The sequence below is a fragment of the Eschrichtius robustus genome, chromosome 6, assembly GCF_028021215.1.
Source record: "Eschrichtius robustus isolate mEscRob2 chromosome 6, mEscRob2.pri, whole genome shotgun sequence".
NCBI lineage: Eukaryota > Metazoa > Chordata > Mammalia > Artiodactyla > Eschrichtiidae > Eschrichtius > Eschrichtius robustus.
This window is the reverse complement of record NC_090829.1, coordinates 135,271,822-135,287,982: the sequence shown is the minus strand read 5'-3', so window position 1 is coordinate 135,287,982 and position 16,161 is coordinate 135,271,822. Positions and strand designations below refer to the sequence as shown.

The window sequence follows — 16,161 nt, the reverse complement described above, 5'->3', positions numbered from 1 at the left end:
TTTGAGGGGACAGAGAAGCTGTCTGGTGTCTCTTCCTATAAAGACATCAGTCCAATCAGATCAAGGCGCCATCCTTATGACTTCACTTAACCTTAATACTTTCTTAGTCCAAATACAGTCACCCTGGAGGTCAAGGCTTTGACATATGAACTGGGCTGGGCGGGGGGTTGGGTGGGGGGGGGATGGAGAGTGGGTGGGGAGGGACACAAACAGTCAGTCCATAACAGGTAGCAAATTTAAGTGCTTTTTTTCTACCCAGTTGGATAAGGGGCTCAAGATCAAGTTTATTTCCATTATAGAGAGGTGAACTAAGTTCCTCTGTTCACATCTACATGTGTGACCTGCAAAAACATGTAAATATCTAAGTGTATACAGTTCAAATATAAGCCACTTGAGGATTTATACAAAATGTTAGCATTGGGTATCATTTGGAAATGGCGTTTTGGGTGATTTGTATTTTACCCTTTTCACATACTTATATTTCCATATTTAACCTGCATTTCTTTTATAATAAGAAAAAACACACATAACACTAAAAAATAGTCACTATCATCCAACCATCAAGATCTTGTACAAAAATGATAAGCATGATGATATTTAATCCTGGAAAGATCTGGGGAAATGAGTACTTTCATTCCTTGCTGGTAGAAACTTGAATTATTCCAGTCTTTCTGAACGGCCATGTGGTAATACGTATGAAAAGCCTTAAAATGTGTATCTGCTCTGACTTAGCAATTCCACTTCTAGAAATTTGTTCTTTAAAGATTTATTTTAGGGAACCTAAGAACATGCATAGAGGCTTACACAAGGATTTTGTGGCAGCTTTATTAGCAAAACCCTAATAAAATAATTGGACCCAAGTGTCCAATTATAGGTAACTGAAGAAAAGAATTAGGATATTCTATACTATGGAATATTATGCATCCTTTAAAACTCAAGTTGTAGAAGCATGTTTGTGTTTATGGTATATTGCTAACTGAAAAACTAAGCTACAAAACTGCAGGTTTAGTATTACTTCATTAGCCACAATATTAATGCAAAACGAAATATCCCAGAACTCAGTGGCTTACCACAGACAGTTACTCTCATGCTCACAGTGGGCAGGTTGTCTGAGGTTAGGCTGATCTGGGCTGGGCTCTGCTGGGTGGCTCTTCTTCAGGCTGGGGCAGCGGAATGGGCTCCCAGCTGCAGGTGGGGTCAGGCCTATTTTCGTTGTCTCTCATCCCTCCAGGACAGCAGCTCCCAGGGGCACATTCTCAGAGTGGAACAAGCCCTACCCATAACCAAATTTAAAGCCTCTGCTCATTTACATCCACCAGCATTCCATGACCGCAGCAAGTCCACGGCCAAGCCTTGTACCAATAACTTGGGAAACTATAATACTTGGTGCTGCCACAAGTGAGAGGAATGGCCAGGTGGCATGGCAAAGGGCACGGGTATGTGGAGGGGGGTAGAATTGCAAATAAGATTGCCATCTTCCACCTCTGACACTTTTTAAAAAATAATTAACATGCAATATCTACCTCTCTATTTATGAAAGAATCTTTTTCAATAAGAAATGGGTTTTGCATTGAGTGACAGAAATCTTGACTATGACCTAAAAAGTAAAATGTTAATTTTTCTAATGGAACAAGAAGACCAGAGGCAGGTAGACCAACAATGTCATCAAAGAGGGAGGCTCTTCTGTCACCCTGACCAACCATCCTCAGCATGTGGCCTTCATCCTTAAGTCACAAGATGCCTGAGGCCCTGCAGGTATGTGTGTGCCGCTCCCCAAACCTTGAATTTTTCAGAAGTATTGATTTTGTTTACATGGATTAATATGGACTTGGTCTCTACCTTGGTGGGTACAAAGAGCTGCTGAGGATTGCAGTTTTCCTTTTTTCCTCTTTTGCAAAGAAATACCAGGCTTCCGGGATTAATAATAAGAACTGTTGATTTACACATTGCCTGGAGTCACCCAACATTTTACCCAAATCTGATGTCAGTTTCTCTGTAGAGATTACCCAACCCACTTGCTTCCCCCTGTATCCACATCAGCAACTGCAATTTAATACTCGTGGTTACCACAGGGTTCAGCCATAAGCAGTCCTTCCTTAGAGACAAAACAAAACAAAAGGATACCTCCAATATGTTTGTAATTTTATTCCTTGCTGGGAAGGGCCTAGTAAAATGCTTCCTGTGGCATAGCTGGAACAGTAGAGAAACCCATCAAAAGGGGGAGAGGCCAAGGGGGCCAAGGCCAGACACAATTAACTTCAGCCACTGGGGCTTTCAAGTGAAGGAAGCTGACTGTAGCAAATGTCTCCTTGCAGAACTGCCAACTTATTTAGAGATCCACTAGGGACCCGGAGCGTGGGGAGGCCGTCCCAAAGGCTGGAAACTCTTGCCTTGACTTGAATTTAGAAATAAGTTCAATGAGTTTCTACCCCAATGAGAATCATTAGTCCCTGGTTTACTTTTTAAAAGAACGTTTAAGCCATCCAGGAACCAAAAGTCATAGGATAGAGGTTTCACAGTTTATCTTTAATGCTTATAACCTAAGGGCAGGAGAAGACTGTTCTCATTTTCTATGACTTGACTAATGTAAGAGGCAATCCTTCTGGAATATACACTTCTCTCTCTTTCTCTCTTGGCCTCTCTCTCTTTCTTCTATACTGACAGTACTCCTTGATAATGTCAAATGTCCACATCTTAAGTCTACTGCTCTTTGAATTTTGACAAATGGGCACACATATAACTACCCGCAATACAAGATAGAGAAGCTTTCCATCATTCCAGAAAATTCCTCTGTGCCTCTTTCCAGTCACCCAGCACTGTTCTAATTTCTATCACCATCAGTTAGTTTTGCCTGTTCTTCAACTTCATATTAATAGAATCATAAAGTATGTATTCTTTTGTGTTTGGCTTCTTGTGCTCAATATAATGTTTTTGATTCATCCATGATGTTGCCTGCATCAAGAGTTTGTTTCTTCTGATTGATGAGTAGTATTCCATTGTAAAAATATACCATAATTTGTTTATCTATTCTCTTGCTGATGTTCGCAGTTATTATGAATAAAGCTATCATGAAAGTTTTGGACACATCTTTATGAGGAATATGTTTTCATTTCACTTGGGTATGTACCTAGAAGTGGATTTTCTGCTCATAAGTTAGATAACATGTTGAACTAAAATTTTACTATTTTATGTTTTCACCAACAATGTATGGTTGCCAACACTTGGTATTGTCAGTCTTGTAATTTTAGACATTCTGATGCGTGTGTTGCAGTATTTCATTGTGGTTTTAATTTGCATTCCCCTGTTGCCTTATGATGTTGAACACCTTTTCATGTATTGATATTTCTTGGCTTTTCAGGTATCTTCCTTTGAAAGTGCTTGTTAAAGATTTTTGTCCATTTTTTATTAATTGGGTTTTTTATTATTGATTTGTAGGAATTCTTTATATATTCTAGAAGAAGTCTTTTTCAAATATACGCTTCTTGAATATTTCATCCCAATCTGTAGCTTGACTTTTCACTTTCTTAATGATGTTTCTTTTGATGAGAAGTATTTAATTTTGATAAAGTCCAATGTATGAATGTTTGCCTTTATTGGTAGTGTCTTTTATGACTTTCTAAGAAATCTTTCCCTGCCCCAAATAGTGAAGATATTTACGTATGTTTTCCACTTCAAATTAATTTATATGTATAGTGTGAGGTAGGAGTCAAGCTTAATTTTTTTCCTGTGCCAATATCTAGTTTTTCCACCATTTTTTCCTGATATTTACTGTCATGTGACTTATTTGCCTTTCTACATTGAATTGCTTTGACATTTTTGACAGAAAGCAATTGACCATGCATCTATATGTTGCCCAATGACCACTGTACATCTATTTCTGGACTCTTTATCCTGTTCTATTGATCTATTTTTTACCTTATACCAATAGTACACTATCTTGATTACTATAGCGTTTTAGTAAGTCTTGAAATCAGCTAGCATAACTCCTCCAACTTTGTTCTTCTTTTTCATGATTGTTCTGACTATTTAAGATCCTTTGCATAAATATTTTAGGATCAGCTTATTCATTTCTACAAAAATCTCTGCTGGGATTTAGGTTGGGATTGCATTAACTGGATAGATAAATTTGAGGAAAGCTGACATCTTAACATACTAAATCTTCCAATTCATGAACATGGCATATCTCTGCATTTATTTAAGACTTCTCTAATTTGTCTCAGCAATATTTTATAAATTTCTGTGTAGAGACCTTGCATATCTTTCATTAAACTTAAATTTATTCTTAGTATTTGATGCTTAGGTTACTTTCAGTAGTGTATTTTAATTTTATTTTCCCATCATTTGTTGTCTGTATAGAGACATACAATTTAATCTTTATACATTGGTCTCTTACCCTGCAACTTTACTAAATTCACTAAAAAATTCTAGTAGTGTGTAGATTCCTTTGGATGTTTCATGTACACAGTGATGTCAACTGTGAATAAAGATAGTTTTCCTTCTTTCTTTCTCATCTTTATGCCTTTTATTTCTGTCCTTGACTTATTGCACTGGCTAGGCCCTCTACTGAAGTGTAGAATAGAAGTGATAAGAGTGAATATCCTTGCCTTGACTGTAGAGGAAAAGCATCTAATATTTTACCATTAAGTGTGATGTTAGTTCTAAGTGTTCAATAGATACCCCTTATTAGAGAGGAGGTTTCTTTCCCTGATTTTCTACTTTGCTGAGAGCTTTTTGTTTTTGTTGTTGTTGTTTTTTTTAAATACAGAATGGGTGTTGAATTTTATCAAATGTTTCCTCAGCATTTATTAGTACGGTCACAAGGTTTTTAATCTTTATGACATTGATTTTTTAATGTTCAACAAATATTCACACTTTGGATAAACCTCACTTTGTCAAGATATAGTCTTCTTTTAATACATCGCTGTATTCTATTTGCTAATATTTTGTTTGTGATTTTGGTTAATTTCATAAACTACTCTAATCTGAACAATAATCTGTCCTCATTCTGTCAAAATGAAGTTCGCCACAGTCCCGACTCAATAGCTGTACTGTTGCCAAACAAGTGTTTCATGAATCAGTGATTTTTAAGAATTTCTTATTTTTATCCTTCTGTATGAAAAGTTAAAAAGTAAAACTGAATGAAATTTACCATGGCACAAATACAAATGTGTAGATTGTAGAAACTGTCTGTGAAATCGGAATCATATAAAAGCTATAACAAAAACCAGTTCTATTTCTGTGAATGTAAGAATGCTCTAAAAAAATAAAGGTTAAGAAAAAAATAGAAATGTCAAAAACAAACAGAAAAACAATTCTATTTGGTATAGAAAAGTAAGAGCAAAACCAAATCCTGTAATCACTGTAACTGAGTGAATATTAAGGAGCCTGGCTCTCTATTCCTTGCAATGATAATTGTCTTCATCAATTTATTATCAATACATAAATCCTAAAATGAACATTTTTAATCCTGGGATTAAGAATTGTCCTTTTATAACCTGGGAACCAAAATTATCTATGAAATGTGTGACATGAATTTGAGGAAAAGAGGAAAGAAGAATCCCTGTCTCACATCACTGGCATCTCATCACCCCTAATTCCCATCCCATTGCCAGCCCCACACAAGTCCTTTGGTCTCTGAGTTAACACAGTGACCTGCTGTGTGCAAAGGTGGACTCAGCTCAGGCCTTTTTTCTGAGCTAAAGTGGGGTCCCATGTCCCATATCCCACGTCAGGGGATCCCAGCTGCACCAGGCCCTAACAACCATCCCCTTAGAGTCTCTTTTCCCAGCATGCCCTTCCCCTAGGTTTGCATCAGGAGGAGAATTAGGTAAAGGTCCCTTCTCACTCAGTCCCAAAGTAACCTGCCTCAGGAAACTAACTTTTCCAGACTGACTGTCTGAGCAGGAGATGCTGGGACAGGATGCTTTGGTTCTGCAACCAAAACCTCTCCTCTCCTCCGGCTTGGCTTGGAGTGGCACCTGCTCTCAGGTAACCTATGTCCAAAGCCCATTGCCCCACACCCCTCCAGGCAAGCCCTCTGGCATGTTTGCCCACGGGTTCTGTGGGTGGAGAGGGCGGCCTCTGTGGCTGAGCCGTCCCCACTGCTGGTCCCAACGGCCTTTCCTGACCATCAGTTCTGAGATATTCCTGATTCCTTCCAATAAACCACCTCCACCACACATGGCCCTTTGGTCTTCCTTACAGTCCTTGAGTTGGTTTTGGGTGCTTGCAACCAAAATAACCTTGACTGGGTCAGGGGACGCCAACGTGTGGGGGAAATGGAAGTGTCACAAGAGCCCTGCATGAAACAGGGCACAGCAAAGCAGGAGGACTTACCAAATTAGAAAGGGATGGCAAATCAGGATCTCATGGCCAAGGTGACCCAACCAGTGGTGCAGGGGTGGGGGAAACATCTTCAGAGTGGAGAGCTGGCGGAGGGCGCCCTTGAAAACACAGCTTCAAACCATGCAGTGTGGCTGGAGAGTGCTGGTCCCCTGAATGACACCTGAAGGGCAGCATGAAAAATATGTGTTTCCAGGTGAATTGGGGCAGCAGTTACCAAATAACGAAGTCCTAAGCACAGTCCTTCCAAATGCAGAGTAAAGAGAGGTTTGAGCATCACCCAAAGCTTATTCCAACCCACATGGATGCAACTGCCAGCAGGACCCACCAACTGCAGCTTTCACATATGATTATTACTCTAGCTCCCTCCATTCATTCTCATGCCAGGCAGAGTCCTAGGTGCTGAAAACATATCAGTCAATCAAACAAGGGTCCCAGTCCTCAGGGAGTTTGAATTCTATTTACTGAGCATCTACAGTCGGCTAAGCCCTTCACATGCACTCGTTCATTCAATCCTCAGAGCAACCCTATGAGGTAGGTACTGTAACAAGCTGTACTGTACACTTGACGAAACGAGGCTCAGAGAGATGAGGAAACCAACCCAAGGATGCACAGCCGGTGAATGGCCGAAGTAGGTCTGAGCGGGAAACCTGACTCCAGGGTCCGAGTTCTTGACTTCCATTCAGGTAGAAGTGGCAATCAAGGCTTCTTCCCCCTTCTCTCTCACATACACATATTATTAAGCTGGAAACCCTTCCAGGCACTGGGATAAAATGAGAAAGGAACCCTCAGTCTGGTAAGAGGTACAGCTGTGCTTGTTCTTGACAAAGAGAGCTCTAAAGAAGGAACCATTTATGGCCAGAATGTGGGTTCAGGAACAAGCATGCTAGAGAGGAAACCTCAAAGACAGAGGCTGAGAGAGGGGAAGGAGTGGGGAGCCTGGGGGGAAGACAAGTTGTCCAGCGTGGCTCCGAGACCAAACCGTGGAGGTGATGGAGATGGGGGGAGAGGCAGGGTGTGATGAAAGGCAGTCGTCAGGAAGTGGGTGGGAGGGAGTGTCAGGATGTCCTGTGCCTGGCACCATGTCTGTGACCTCAGAGCAAGGAAAGGAGAGAGGAAGTGAGGAGGGAGGAAGGGAAGGGGAAGAAGAAGTTGAAAAACCGAGGTGGTTCAGGTTATGAAAGACTTGCAGGGTTCTAGTAAAAAGTGTGCACTTTTTGTTGTCAATGGGCAGTCATTAATGGTTTAATCAAGGAAGTGATAAGCAGTACTGGACCGAATCTGCTTTTCTGTATTAGATGATAGATAGATAGAGATAGATAATAGATACCTAGATGATTGATTGATACTTAGATAGATACCTAGATGATTGATTGATTGATAATTGATAGATGATAGATGAGAGAGAGAAAGGCGGAGGTAGAGAAAGATGCAGAAGGAGACTGGATGAGAATGGAGATGGGCTGAAGGTGGGATAGGGAAGAGACTAGGGATGTGCTTTTCCCCCTGGGGGGTGGAGGTATAGAAGGCACTAGGGGTGGACAGAAGACAGGATTATTTGTTACATTTCTCCCACTCCCAGCGCTCTGCACAGGCTGGAGACCGGGCGACAGAGGATGCAGGAGGCAAGCGCTGGCCTGAAAGAGCAGCCACTTCCCCTGACCAATGCCCAACACCCAGGCTTGGATCACCCACTGGAGCCACTGGGAACTGGAACTCATCCCTGCTGGAAAAGCCCCTGCCTGAAAACTTAGGGGGTTTGTTTTCGTGTTTGGACTTAGCAGCCGTCTCCACATTGGCCTCCGTCTCCAGTCCTCATGGTGACTGCCTGTCGGGTCTAAGGGTTATTAGGAGGGGACAAATCCGCAGGTAGCGGCCACCTTGCCCGCCGTGGCAGCCTCGCAAAGCCAGGCTCCCGCTGCGAAGGGCCAAGCCACCCTGGGAGGGAAATGACCAAGGTCAAGGTTGGGGACGCAGCATCTGCAGCAAAGCATTTGCCCCATTCTCCTCCTGTGGTCATTGTTACTTTCCACTGACCAGCTGCCTGCAGGCTCCGGGTAGAGACAGAATGTGTAACACAGCCGCCATTCAGTGGAGATTAATGCCTGAAATGAGCCACACCTCTGAACAATTGCTTCCTAGAAGAGGGACAGCGCTGAATAGCCAGGGAGCCCCATTGACGACTGTTATGAAAGAGGTAAAGGCCCGCGTAGGGGGAAAGAAAAGTTTCACACCGCCCCTCAAACCTAGCTCCGATTCTTCCTCCTCGCCCTTCTTTTCCCTTCTGACTGCCCATTTGGCCCATGTTGCCCTAATCCAGACTCGTTCTTTTATGTACGGGGACTTGGGCAGCCAGCTGAAAATTCACGGATTTGCTACTGTAAGTCATATCACTGCGGCTGCGTGCCGATCGCATTAGTACTATTATCTGCGCAACTTTCCGACTTGACAATTAGTTACTATCATTCACACTGTGCAATCAGCTGTTAAATCCTCATTTATGCTCATTTGAATATGAATGTGCCGTTCAATAACATGTTAGATTGCCATGTTTACAAATATACTCCAGGTATTTAGAAATTTAGATGATGCAAAACATACTCTTTAAGCCGTGCTCGGTGCCAGTTTAAATAACTTAAGCCTATTTATCAGTCACTTAGCAATTCTTTTCACATACTTCTGTTTTCCTGGGTCCTACCCTTCTCAACCAAAACTAAAATATGCTCTCTTTTTGTTTGTTTGCTTTGTTGCTGTATTAAACTAATAATCTTCAAGATGGGACTTAATTAGCAGTCACCTCTGCAGTGGGTCTTCTTTTCTAATTCCAGCTGATCTAATTCCTGCCTCTTTTAGAGGCAGATGAAACAGTAAACGGGAAAAAGAAAAAAAAAAAAGATCTCTGCCGCTGCAATGTTAAATATCAAGTCTTTGAAAGCAAATGATTTGTATGTAGCACAAAGGGGAGGGAAGAGCAAATTTTTGAATGAAGGTAAAACCTAAGAGAAAAGATACACTTGACCGTAAACTCTTGGAAGGGGAACAGTGTATACTCAGAGCAGGGCTGCTCAAACTTTAATGTGCCTTGCAGGCACCTGGGGATTCCCTAGGACTTGCAGAGCTGGTTCAGTGAGTAGAGCTGGGGCAAGACACCTAACCATCTCCCAGGTGCTACTGATGCTCCTACGAGACCAGGTACCACAGCGGACAGCAAGGCTCTAAAATATAAATCATACGTCCACCTTCAACTATTATCCTTACAATAAGAACACACATTAGGAGATTTAAGGACCAAGCTTGACAATTCCACTCTGGTATAACCAAGAGAATTGAAAGCAGAGTCTTGAAGAAATATACGTACACCCATGTTCACAGTAGCATTATTTCGCAATAGCCAAGACATGGAATCAACCCAAGTGTCCATCCCTGGATGACCTGATAAATAGAATGTGATATATAAATGTAATGGAATGTTATTCAGTCTTAAAAAGGAAGGAAATTCTGGGACAGGCTGCAACATGAAAGAACCTTGAGGACATTATGCTAAGTGAAATAAGCCAGACACCAAAGAACACATATTGTATGATTCCACTTAGATGAAGTATCTAGAATAGTCAAACTCATAGAAACAGAAAGAATGGTGGTTGCCAGGGGCTGGAGGGAAGAGGAAATGGGGAGTTGTTTAATGGATACAGAGTTTCGGTTTTGCAAAATGAAAAAGTTTTGGGGATTGGCTGCATGACAATGTGGGTAGGCTCGACAATACTGAACTATGCACTTAAATATGGTTAAGATGGTAAATTTTATGTTATGTGCATTTTACCACAATTTTTTTTAATGTTTTTAAGAAATTGGAAAAAAATCTTGGTTTTAGAAACATTGTAAAAAAAAATTCTCTTTCTACCAAGAAAGCCACGTTTCAGCTAACTCTTATTCAGTTCTTCAATGGGCTGGTCAGATATCACCAGTCCTGATACCAGCCAAAAAAGGATTAATCAATTTTTCTTCCACACTCCCATGTCCTCTGATCAAAACTCTATTTCAGTAATTATTGCATTCTGATCAATGTTCAAATTCTGTGTGTCTCCACCTCACTCTCTCTAATGTGAGGTTTTGAAGGCGATGGTTTGCCCTACAGCTATTTGGTAGATGCTGCTGGAGGCCAAACCCTCAGGCACTTCTCTCCTCCTTCCTGACACAATCCCCATTTTACTCCGGTGTCTCCCCTTCTCCAATCTGTCCACGTGCTTCCGAGGAGGCTGGGCCCCTAGTGCGTGGGCCATGAGGAGTCCAAGTCAGTCATGATGGCGCCATTCCCCTTGTCAATGACTGGTTCCAACATAGTCATGGGCCAATTTTGTGGTCAATGGGATAGGAGGGGGTTCTGCTGAGGCGCTCAGGAAAAGATTTCCTTGCTTTTTTTTTTTTTTTTAAAAGACACATTTATTCAGCTTCATGATCAGACTATTACATTTAGCAATCAGCAGCATGGGTGCAAAAAAAAAAAAAATCTACATTAAAACCCTTTGTTGGAATGCTTTATACTTTCCACAGAACAGAAACTAAAATAATCTGTTATGCAATTGGTCACAGGGCTTCCCTGGGGGTGCAGTGGTTGAGAATCCGCCTGCCAATGCAGGGGACACGGGTTCGAGCCCTGGTCTGGGAAGATCCCACATGCTGCAGAGCAACTGGGCCCGTGAGCCACAATTACTGAGCCTGTGCGTCTGGAGCCTGTGCTCCGAAACAAGAGAGGCCGCGATAGTGAGAGGCCTGCGCACCGCGATGAAGAGTGGCCCCCGCTCGCCACAACTAGAGAAAGCCCTGGCACAGAAACAAAGACCCAACACAGCCAAAAATTAATTAATTAATTAATTAATTTTAAAAAAACAAAAACAAAAAACAATTGGTCACAAATACAGTCCTCCAGTTTTTTTTGCCCATACACATGAGTTTTGTCTAAAACATGTCTTCTTTGTAGCAGCTAGGCCCTGCCACCACTGTGCTTGGCTGAGTTCACAAATCTGTTGTAGCCTGGAGCTTCCCTGTTACTTCTCCGGGTCTCCTCTCCTGCTAAGCTTTGTTTCCCGGCAGTAATTAAAATCTTCTGCCCCCGCCATAGCTCCTGCTGCTGCTGGAACCACCACAGCCACCTTGTTTTCATGGTTTGGCAAAGTATTGGCCTCCACCACCACAGGGGCCAGCACTTCTGCCTCCAAAGTTTCCTCCTTTCATGGGTCCAAAATTTGAAGATTGATTGTTGTAACTGCCAAAATCACTGTAGCTTCCGCCACCTCCAAAATGGCTTCCATTGTTACTGAATCCATTATAGCCGTCCCCACTGCCACCATATCCACCACCACCGCGGCTGCCACCAAAGCCACCTCAGCCACTGAAGATTCCTCCGTGACCAAAGCTGTCATTCCCACCAAAACCACCTCCAAGACCACCACCAAAGTTTCCAGAACCACTTTGACCTCTTTGGCTGGATGAAGCACTGTCAACTCTTGCTTAGGTAGGGCTTTCCTTTCTTCACAGTTGAGGCAATTCACAGTGTGGTATTTCTGAATGACAATCTTGTCTACGGAGTCATGGTCATCAAAAGTTAGGAAAGCAAAGCCTCTCCTTTTGCCACTGCCTCCGTCAGTCATGAATTCAGTCACTTTGATTTTCCCATACTGTTCAAAATAATCTCTTAGGTGATGTTCTTCAGTGTCTTCTTTAACGTCACCACCAAAAATCTTTTTCACAGGTACATGGGCACCAGGTCTTTGAGAATCTTCTCTTGAGACGGCCCTCTTTGGTTCCACCACTCTCCCTGCATCCATGGCCGTTCCCACCTCCTCCATAGTGGCATACGTGACAAACCCGAAGCCTCTGCAGCGCTTGGTGCTTGGATCCCTCATTACCACACAATCTGTGAGCGTTCCCCTTTGCTCAGAATGGCTCCTCAGACTCTCATTGGTTGCTTCAAAGCTCATACCTCCGATGAAGAGCTTCCACAGCTGTTCGGGCTCTTTGGGACACTCTGACTCGGACATGACGGCAGTGGAGGGGCGAGATGTCAACGATACTTACTCAGCAGCATCCACGGGCAGAAAGCCCATCTACCAAACATATCTCGATTTCCTTGCTTTTAAAAGAAGACGCAAGGAAGAGATTGTTCCTCTGCTTAGGAGGGATGTGGTCCGCCCGAATGAGACACAGGGGATGAAAGCCGCTCTCTTGACACCAGTCTGAGGGTTAAGCCAGCACCAGAAAGGGGCAGAGGCAAAGGAATCCCGAAAGACAGAGAAAGAGCGAGAGCCACGCTGCCTTTGGATCCCTCACCATATAAAATAATAGAGTGCTTCATGGTTTAAGCTGGCTGAGTAGGAGTTTTCTGTCTCTTGCCTCCAAAACCCCCTTAACCAACACCAGTACCTTGCAGACAGGAGATACTCTGCAATTTGCAGGATGAATTAAAGTAGGAAGACGGGGCTGGTTCACTGCCCGCAGAGGACTCCTTAGGCAGCATGACTGTCCCCCATGCTAAGCAACCTCATACTCGAAAAGATTTTTCCAGCTAGAAAGATACAGGGTCTTTTTGTTTGTTTGCTTGCTTGTTTTGTTAAAGGATTCTTCATGGGCTACTTTTCCTGGAAAACATTTAAAATGTCTTTTAATTTTACCTTTTGACAGCCTGTGTGTTACAGAGCAAAGTTCAGGAATAGGTCATCACAATGGCAGATGTTTATTGAGCACTTATTATATGCCAGACATTATTACGCTGTTGTCATCTACACAACAGCCCTCAGCTTGATACCGTTATCACCCGCCTTTTACAAATAAGGAAACAGAGGCACAGAAAATTTAATTCTCTTGCCCAAGGCTAGCAACTGGGATTTGAACCTGAACAGTTGGCGCCTACATTATGCTGTGTAGGTACCCTTTGGCTAGGTGCACTGTGGCACTCCTTAGTTCAGATAACTGCAATCCATTCCTTAGAGGGTGGTCAGAAAAATCTTTAAACTATTAAAATCTCCTTAAGACTCAAATCATATTAACCTCCACTCAGTGCCCTTCAGTGGATTCCCGTGGATGTTCTAGAGAGCATCCAAGATAACTGACACAGCCCACAAGGCTCTGCCTATGTTACCCACAGTCATTTCCAGCCCTGCCCCCATCCTACTGACCACTCTGGCCACTCTGACCACCTTCCAGCTCCTCTAACATTCAGTCTTTTTCATCTCAAGGCCTTTGCACCTGCTTTTCATTCTGCCTGGGCTCACACCTTCCCCTCTCCCCTCAGACAGACAGACAGATACACACACACACACACACCACACCCTTACTCCTAGATAACTTCAGCTCATCCTTCAAGTCTCAGTGTAAACATTTTACTTTCTCAGAGAGTTCTTTGCTGACCCGTTAGTCTAAGTTTGTCCCACCATCATCCTCTCCCCTGTCACCTTTGTCACAGCCTTTATCAGAATGGATAATCCCATCAGTCGGTATGACTTGCTGCTATGTCTCTGTCCTCCCCAAGGAGAGGCTCAGCTCCACGTCTGTGTTGTCACTAAGGTGTCCCCAGTGACAGACAGGCGTATCATCGGCAATGGTGGGGAAATATTCAGGGAAAAGGGGGAGAAAGGAAGTTGAGAAGGGAAGAAAAAGTTGGACGGAAAGAAGGCAGGTGAAACTGGGGGAAGACTGGAAGGAAGGAGGGGATTGTGGGGCTCCTCTGAGTTGCCACTTTCATCACTGCAACATTCTCCACTCAAATAAGCAAGGGCTTTGGCCTTAGCAATAGCTAGCTTGTTTCCTTCCTTCCTCCCTCCCTCCCTCCCTCTTTTTCTTCCCTCTCTCCTCCCTTCTTTTCTCCCTCCCTTCCTTCCTTCCTTTCTCTTTGTATGTCTACCCTCCTATTTCCTTATTCCTTTTTTTAAATCTCCATAAAACAAAAGTAAATTATTAAATAGAACCAGCATCAAAACATTAAATTATCCTTAAATTTGAAAGTGAAACATCTGTGTTGGACACACAAGACATTTTTACCATTTTTTACAGAGAGTCACAGGGATTTTCCTCCTTCCACCCTCCTTTCCTTCTCAAGGACGTATCCATTTATATTACGTGGATGGGTCTTACAATCTCCCCTGCATTTCGGTGCAATGATACCAACCAAGCTAATATACTGGAACTAGGCATATAACTAAGAAAGGCAACTAGACAAATAGCTGGATCTTTCACATATAGGATTAAGTGACTGTAAAGAAATTGTATCATGGGGTCAACAGATTTACTGCTTAAACATTTTCCTTTAATGAATTAAGAAAGAACTAGTGAGAAAAATATAATGACATGGAAATATCCAAGCAAACAGAAAACACTTAAAGTTGAGAACTGTTAAAATAGAGAGTAACCTGAGAAAAGCAATACAATTTCTAGCACTTTAAGTCGATTTAAAATAGACAAAATAAATTCATTCTAGAACATACCCAGCTACCTACGAAATGTGATTATATTCAATATACTGCCTTAAAATTTATTTTTCAGAGCACTGCATTAATAATATAAGTAAAATGGTATTGACCAACAAAACTCTACACCACTGATGCCATACATTGTTTTCCTGGGTATGAAAGCACAAAGGATTGTGCTTTAAGTATGGAAAAACGGGAAATGCCTTCTTTCTTTGTTTGGGTCATTTTCACATTCATTTTATTCAGAGTACCCATCAGTTAAGAGCCTGATGTAGCAATGAGACTGATGAAAGCAAGGAAGGAGGGAATCTATGCATTCAAATTAGTATTATCATTCAAGGGTGTTCCCTGGAGATTATGCATTTATTCTTCAGTAACTCCATCCACAATTATTTTGGGAAAATTTCCATTTGGAACTATCTTTTCTGTGGTGGTTCTGCTTGGCAGGAGGTGTACAAGTTAGTTCATCACTGATATATGTGTATCACCTGCCATGATAAAGGTTTAGGCTTGGAAGGGACTTTACAGTTTATCAGGTCTTTATTTTATGGATGAGAAAACTGAGATCCAGAAAATTTAGGACAGTTGACAAAGTCACAGAGCTTTCATTCACTTAAAAATCAATGAGAGGGCTTCCCTGGTGGCGCAGTGGTTAAGAATCCGCCCGCCAATGCGGGGGACACGGGTTCGAGCCCTGGTCTGGGAAGATCCCACATGCCGCGGAGCAACTAAGCCCGTGAGCCACAATTACTGAGCCTGCGCGTCTGGAGCCTGTGCTCCGCAACAAGAGAGGCCACGATAGTGAGCGGCCCGCGCACCGCGATGAAGAGTGGCCCCCGCTTGCCGCAACTAGAGAAAGCCCTCGCACAGAAACGAAGACCCAACACAGCCAAAAATAAATAAATAAATAAATATTAAAAATCAATGAGAGAATGAGAAAAGGGATTTGAATCACCACTTCATTGAATTGTTCAACGTATATAATTCTTTTTTATTGGATCCCCTCATTCATTCATTCCACAAATATTTACTGAGTGCATGCCCGGCACTGCTGAGGATATAGCAGTGAACAAAACAGACAAAAAACTGCACATCTTCATGGAGTTCACATTCCAGGGATTCAATAAAACTTAAATTCCTGATTCTATTTTCTATTCTAAGGTTGCTGTTTTAACAATTCTCAGGAACCACCTGATTAGAATCAAAGATGTTGAACAAAATGCTCTACTGACATAATTTGATGAGTGTAGGAATTACAAAAATGAGTCAACTCTATTGATTACAAAGAGACAAGAAAGCAGTGCACGTTCAATTTTTTAAAGGAGAAATTAAACCCCATGAAAAAACAACGTTCCAA

At 42.3% G+C, this 16,161-nt stretch overlaps 1 pseudogene; it reads right to left on the bottom strand.

The window, feature by feature from the left end:
• Positions 1 to 11,436: 11,436 nt before the first annotated feature.
• On the bottom strand, positions 11,437 to 12,380 carry LOC137766055 (heterogeneous nuclear ribonucleoprotein A1-like; annotated as a pseudogene).
• Positions 12,381 to 16,161: the final 3,781 nt, after the last annotated feature.